The following is a 6,384-nucleotide window of genomic DNA, read 5'->3' as shown; positions in this document are numbered from 1 at the left end:
TTGCTTTATATTGGCTTTCAGATCAGGAATTTGTACATATAGCCCGCAAACAACGTTTCTTGAAAACATGTGAACATTCTTGAGTACGACAGCTCCGTGTGAGGGGTCAGAAATGGCAGTCAAGTTCGTTTCACTGGGTAACAGCTGATTTGCGGACTGGAAAACAGGCTTCCTTGTTTACAGACATAACCACAAGGCTGCCAGTTGTGTGCCAAATCCACACAACTACACAGTTGCATTGGGAGAGCGACCAAACATGTTTTACATGGACTTATTTCAGAGAGGGAAATGCTTCATGTAAGGCTCTGTCAGTTTAAAAAGCAAGAAGAGTGACCATCCACCTTTCCCAATTCAAGCCCTATATATCATAAATATGATAGCTACACACCAGCAACTGATTAGATACATCACGAGCTTTGATGAATGGAAAGCCCCTAAAAAGATATCAACAAAACGAAGTTAGATCTTCATGTAAATACATCACCAGTTAAACCCAGTTAATACAACTATTTAGTATTATGTACAGTATCCATACAGAATTGTGTATAAAAATAAATAAGCTCAAAAGAAAGACCTGGAAGGCTCTGCTATGGAGAAAACTGAACAGCATTAAGCCGACTGGCTTGGTAACAACTCTCTGAACGGCTGAGAGGCCCCTTCAGTTCCTATGTTCAGGATGGTTGAGATTTCAGTCTCACTTGTTTAAATGGTGATATTAATCGTTCTCTAATTGACCACTGTGTAATGAGGATGGACCTGAGATTAAGTGTCTCAGGAAGAAGATAGGAAACCACAGAGTTGTTAAACTCAAGTGCAAACACTGGGGATTCAACACTATAGTTTATGCAACAGCAATTCACATCACCATTTGGTCATATTCTTTCTACAAAACAAAAGCTGCACTCACATGTATGAAAAGACAAAAATTAACTGCCATCTGTATCAATATGTTAATGTGCTTCAATCACATATGTTTTCATGAAAGTTTAAACATAAAATCACCTTTAAGATCTTGACCATGTGATCTGTTCCCTGCCATGTCAGATTATACCCCGTGAAGTTTACTGTCTTAACAGTGATAGAGTTCTTTATACCTTGACAAGTAACTAAGAGGAAAAAAACACACACACACACACACAATAAGATGAAGAGCCTATACATTTGTCAAGCTTGACTTATTTGCTTTTCTTGAGTCAATTGGAGGTTTATAGCCACATTCTTAAAATCATTAATTACAATCTTCCCAAACAGGTAATTGATGAACTGATGCATCCTAAAACTTGTCAGTAACAAAGTGTTATTCCAGTTTACAGCAACAGTTTAATTCTATTATTTAGGTACTAAAACTGAATACACTGAATACTGCAAACATTATTCCCAACCACTCAGTAAAGTACTACATACTTTTGAGACAAAGGAAAAAAAAAGAAAAACCTAAAAAGCATAAGACTCCTCCGATTTTCATTTCCAATGATACATGCCAATCTTGATGATCTTGATGAGCGATTTAAATGTCAACTATAAACCCAGTATTTTATTAGCTGCTATGCAGTGTACTAGAGCAATAGAAGAGAGAGGACCTCAAACCCTCTGTTCCCTCACATTGAAAGGCAGGCTTCCTGACCCCTCCAGACCACTACTGGACACAGGGAAGGCACACTAATCTTTCAGGACCCTAATCAAGAGTCACCTGCTTTGTGATTACTTCCATGACACACCCTCACCAACACCACTGAGTTTGCTGCTCCTACGGGACGTTACATATATTTCCTATTTTAACACATACCACAGTGCATCATAATTATGATTGCAGATAGATGTTCTAACAATTTAAAGAGAACGATGACTTTTTTGCTCTTACATCTTGCTATTTCCCTTCCCATAATATTTCTTGAAGAGAAACCATAAAAATATAAACAAACAGAAAAAACAGAAAATATACAAAACATGTGGTTTGTGGCTTAACACAAACTTAAGTAAGATTAATTCTGACAGTATCCAGCATGACAAACTTCCATGGTACAAATGAGAATGGACCAAGGTTTGAGCAGGTACAGGAGACAATCCAGGCCTGAACAACACCAAGAAAAGGTAGACAGGAAAATATAGACAGACATGGTGTGTAGGAAATCACGAGACCAGTCTGATGGGAAGAGACTTAAATAAGACTGAAACTCACTTTCTAAACCTCCATCCCCAACTGGACAATTCACAAGACACAGGTGCACCAAAGAAGCCAATTATTCAATCCCTTTAATGGGGAGGAACAGTTTAAACTTTTATTGGTTTAGTTCGCCCCAAAAGCAACTATCAAATGTTGGCAGGACACAATGAAGGCTTACCTTTGTTAACATAGTTAAGTCTCTCTCTCACAACTAGCCCACTTAGCTCCACGTTCCTTAGCGCACCCGACGCACTTACACAGCATTTATGAGCTTTACACAACTGGAAGGTCACATCTTTATTTCTTATCGCAGGAACACGACTTCTGTAAACTTTATGTCTGTCACAACCTAAAGGAAAATTATTGTAAAATGAGTGATTTAAACCATGCATTTTATCCTCATTAAAAAGCATCTAAATAAAAACAAAAGCATCTGCTCTGTGCTAAGGATTAGAAACGACTCCTGCCCTTAAAGCCTTCATTAAGGAGGAAGATGTATAAACTCAAAATTTCAATCACATGAGATAAATAAACGTAACCTTTATGCACAGAGGTTCCTATGAAGGCAAAAAGTTATATCTAAGTGACGGCTTCATGATAACCCTGAAGTACAGTCTAGAAAGATGAGGCTACGCAGAGTTGTGGAGTAGGAGGTGCATTAACTGCAGAGGGAACATCTGTGAAAGACACTCAAGCCTGACTCCTGCTGGGCACTGTAAATACTGCAGGTGGGGATGACTAAAGACCAGGGGTCCAAGTGTGAGAAGAGACAGAAATGAAAATAGAGATGTTGGCCCAAGCAAGCCTGGGAGAGAGCATGGCTTGTATCCCACAGGTGGTGAGACCTGGGCCTACCACTGGCTGAGTAAGGGTGCCTCCGCTGATTAGAAAAAGGCTCCCCACTGCTGAAGGACCGACTAGATCAAGGGAGTGATCACAAAAAGCTCCCCTTCCTCAGGGCAAAGAGCCCTATGAGGCTTGGCCGAACACAGTTCAGACTACACGCCTCCGTGCAGAGCACACGCTGGGCGGCTAGTATGCACTAACTCTGTGTGGGCAAGCCATTAGCAGCATTATTTTAAGCACATCTTTTGATGTTAGAAGATCACTTAACCCGAGTAGGCAGATGAACTTAGAGGAACTGAACCCAGGGGCCGTGAAACCACCCAGGAGTTTCTGCCATAGTCTGGGCAAAATGTAATATGGATGAAGAAGCAAATTTAGGAGGAGGCCAAAATTTACAAGCTAGACCCACTGGATGCAAGACATAAAGAAAGTTCAGTGAAGGAACTCTGAAGAGAATGGGCTCTACAATAAACTTTTCTTACATTCAATGTAAAATATTAGGCAAAATTAAGTACAGTGGCCTTTAAGGTCCCTTCCAGCTCTAATTTCTTTTGATTTCTAACTTATTACTCGGGTTAAGTAAAGTCCCTTCATAGGTACAGAACAGTTCTTATACCTGAATGGGATGCAAAGAATAATCTGACTTCTCTTCACCAGGGGATGAGTTGAACTGTCCTTGCAGAAGAGATAACAGATGGTGTGAACCCCAGATCCTAGAAAAGGGCCAGGCACAAGGTAAGTATCAGCTTTTCAAAAACAAATGAACAATCATTTCCTGTCCTAGATCTTTACACCCTTCCTCTGCTGGCTACTTTCTCACAGCTTATAAACATCTGCAAATATACCCACTTAAAAATCTCTCAGACCTATGATTCTTTGGATCTTCTTGTGGATAACCTAAGTCTCTACCATGCCTTCAAACACCTGTCCTCCCAAAAAGCCCAGATCTGTACCTTGGGTCCAGACCCGTCTACCAGGCCCCTCTAAAGCACTGAAGATGAAGTAAGATCCTCTCGCCACCCCCAATCCCTTTCTACTGTGCTCTGTATCTCTCAAAAAGATGCAGCTGTAAACTGTCACCCACGCTTGCTGCCCTCCCTTTTCTAACTGGTCACCAGGGCTCACCCATTCTCTGTCAGATCTGCAAAACCCAGTCCCACCTTTTATAACTTAAGTGGGACCCTCAGATTACAATTCACCCTGCACCAAATCAACTGCCTTCCACATGGAGGTCCGAGTGAGCCTCTAAACCACAAGTCCATCTCACTGTTCTTTGGTGTTTCCCACAGCCTTCAGGATAAACATCCAAACTTCTGACAGGACAAACAAGGCCCCCATCTCTTGGGCCCCACTAAGTTTCCAGGATCAACTCTCATTTCTTTCCCAAACCCTGAGTTCCAGTCCTGTACATTAGTTTTGCCATATTTTCTTATATTTCTCAAACTTCAACACACACTGCTCTCTCCTGCCACCCCAGGAGCTTCTACATATCCTTAGAAAGGATGGCACCTCCTCCAAGAAGCCTACCCTGAACTTTCCCTTCCAAGATTCTGTGCTCTGCAAAGGGGAAAGGTGGGGGGGGGGAGGGATACATTAGGAGTTTGGCATTAACATAGACACACGACTCTATATAAAACAGATCATCAACAAGGACCTACTGCACAGCACAGGGAACTCTACTCCATAGCCTGGAACACACTGTACGGGAAAAGAACCTGAAAAAGAATGGATATATGAATAACTAAACCACTTTGCTGTACACCTGAAACTAACACAACATTGTACATCAACTAACCTCCAATATAAAATAATAATTAAATTAAAAAAAAAGGTTCTGTGCTCTGTAGCACCAGAACTCACTTCTTCCACAGCACTGACTACTGTGCTTGTGTTTACTTGCTGCCCAGTAGAAGGGGAGATTACCTAGGGCAGAAGCATCCTCTCCAGCAGCCCTTGGTTCTGACAACTCATTCAAGTGCCAGGCTACTTTACACACATAACCTGCTTAATTAATTCTAAGAACCCACAGAAAGAGTGGTTATTAATGTCATTTTACAAGTGTGGGGATTGTAGTGCAAAAGAAACCTGCCCAGGCCGCAGAGAGCATAAGCCCCGGAATTCAAACCCTAAGTTGCCTTCACACCGGTGCTCTTTGCACTGTATGATACGACTATTGAAAAAAAAATTTTTTTTCCTGAGCCCTGTTTTAATGGAAAGGAAATGAAGCCGGGATATATCCATTTCCTAATCGCTTTGGTGTGTACCAGGCAAAGTCATTCAACAGACCAGGTAACATCTGTGCAACAATTAACGATGCTCCAAACTGTGCTAAGTGTTCTACTTTGTAGAGTCTAGAAGCATTAACACAGTGCATCCTTGTATCCACCACAGAGACTGGGTCCTGTTAAGCCCACGCTACAGATGGGAACACTGAGACCTTGAAGCCTTAAGGCACTCGGCCGGGGTCACCGAGCTGGCAGGAGTTCTAGGCCGCACGCCTCGTCTAGTGCACGCACACCCGGGCACTGGGCACTGGTTCTAGTGCCCACCCTCCACCTTGCACCATTTAAAACCCCGCTTCTCAGCGCCCACACGAGGGGCCCTGGAAGCGGGAAGTACAAACCTGTCTCGACAAGCCGTGTCTGGAAGAAGCTCTGGATACAGATCAGGGGCAGCGGGTGCTCAGGAGCGGCGCCCAGTGCACCCCGCGGAGGCGGTCGGCCTTAAGTCCAGCAGGCCCTCCCGCAGGGAAGTGCACAAGGCGGGCAGAGGCACCGAGCCCTGCAGCGCGCACTGGTCCTCAGAGCGCGAGAACAAGTCGGCCGCGCTGTCCGGGCGCAGCTTCACCGAGTGATCATGGCCCGAGCGCAGCCTCGGGGACGCTGGATGCGGACACGATGCCCACACCCGCCTGGGGGACCCGGCTCGCCTCCCAGCCCCTCGGGCGCCCACCGCCCGGCGGCTGCGGCCCCACAGCGTGCGCAGGACCGGCGTCGCAGCCAGAAGACATAGGGCCACAGGCCCCAGCTAGGCCAACCCCCCCCACCATGCCGTGCTCCGGAGACCCCGCATGGCCTGGTGTTGGCGCGGGCATCTACGCCCTCCACGCCGCGGGGCTGCGGTTTACGTCAGCGGGCGGGACCGTGGGGGCGGGGCTCGAGGACGTCAGCACGCTCGCCGTGCGTCCGCACGCAGCCCTGTCTGTCTCCCATGGTGACGCGGCCTGAAGAGTAGGGGCTGGAGCTCTGAGACTAAGGCAGCGCGAAACGTACGAGGTGTGGAGACTTTGGGGTTTCCAAAAAGCGTTTGCTGACTCATCCAAACAAAAGTGAGACCTGGTTGTATCAACGCATTTTAAAAGTAAACTCCCGTAA

The 6,384-nt window shown here is 45.1% G+C and overlaps 1 long non-coding RNA gene across 1 annotated transcript; it reads right to left on the bottom strand.

Annotated features, from left to right (window-relative positions):
* Positions 1-215: 215 nt before the first annotated feature.
* LOC308618702 lies at positions 216-4,748 on the bottom strand. Its single transcript, XR_014016072.1, has 3 exons — positions 3,627-4,748; positions 2,343-2,513; positions 216-1,106 (listed from the first exon to the last, which is right to left on the bottom strand). It is a non-coding gene; the product is annotated as an uncharacterized lncRNA (long non-coding RNA).
* Between the last annotated feature and the right edge of the window lie 1,636 nt (positions 4,749-6,384).

This window comes from Mesoplodon bidens (assembly GCF_964165515.1).
Source record: "Mesoplodon bidens genome assembly, chromosome: 6".
NCBI classification, from domain to species: Eukaryota; Metazoa; Chordata; class Mammalia; order Artiodactyla; family Ziphiidae; genus Mesoplodon; species Mesoplodon bidens.
This window is presented reverse-complemented; position numbering and strand designations above follow the sequence as displayed.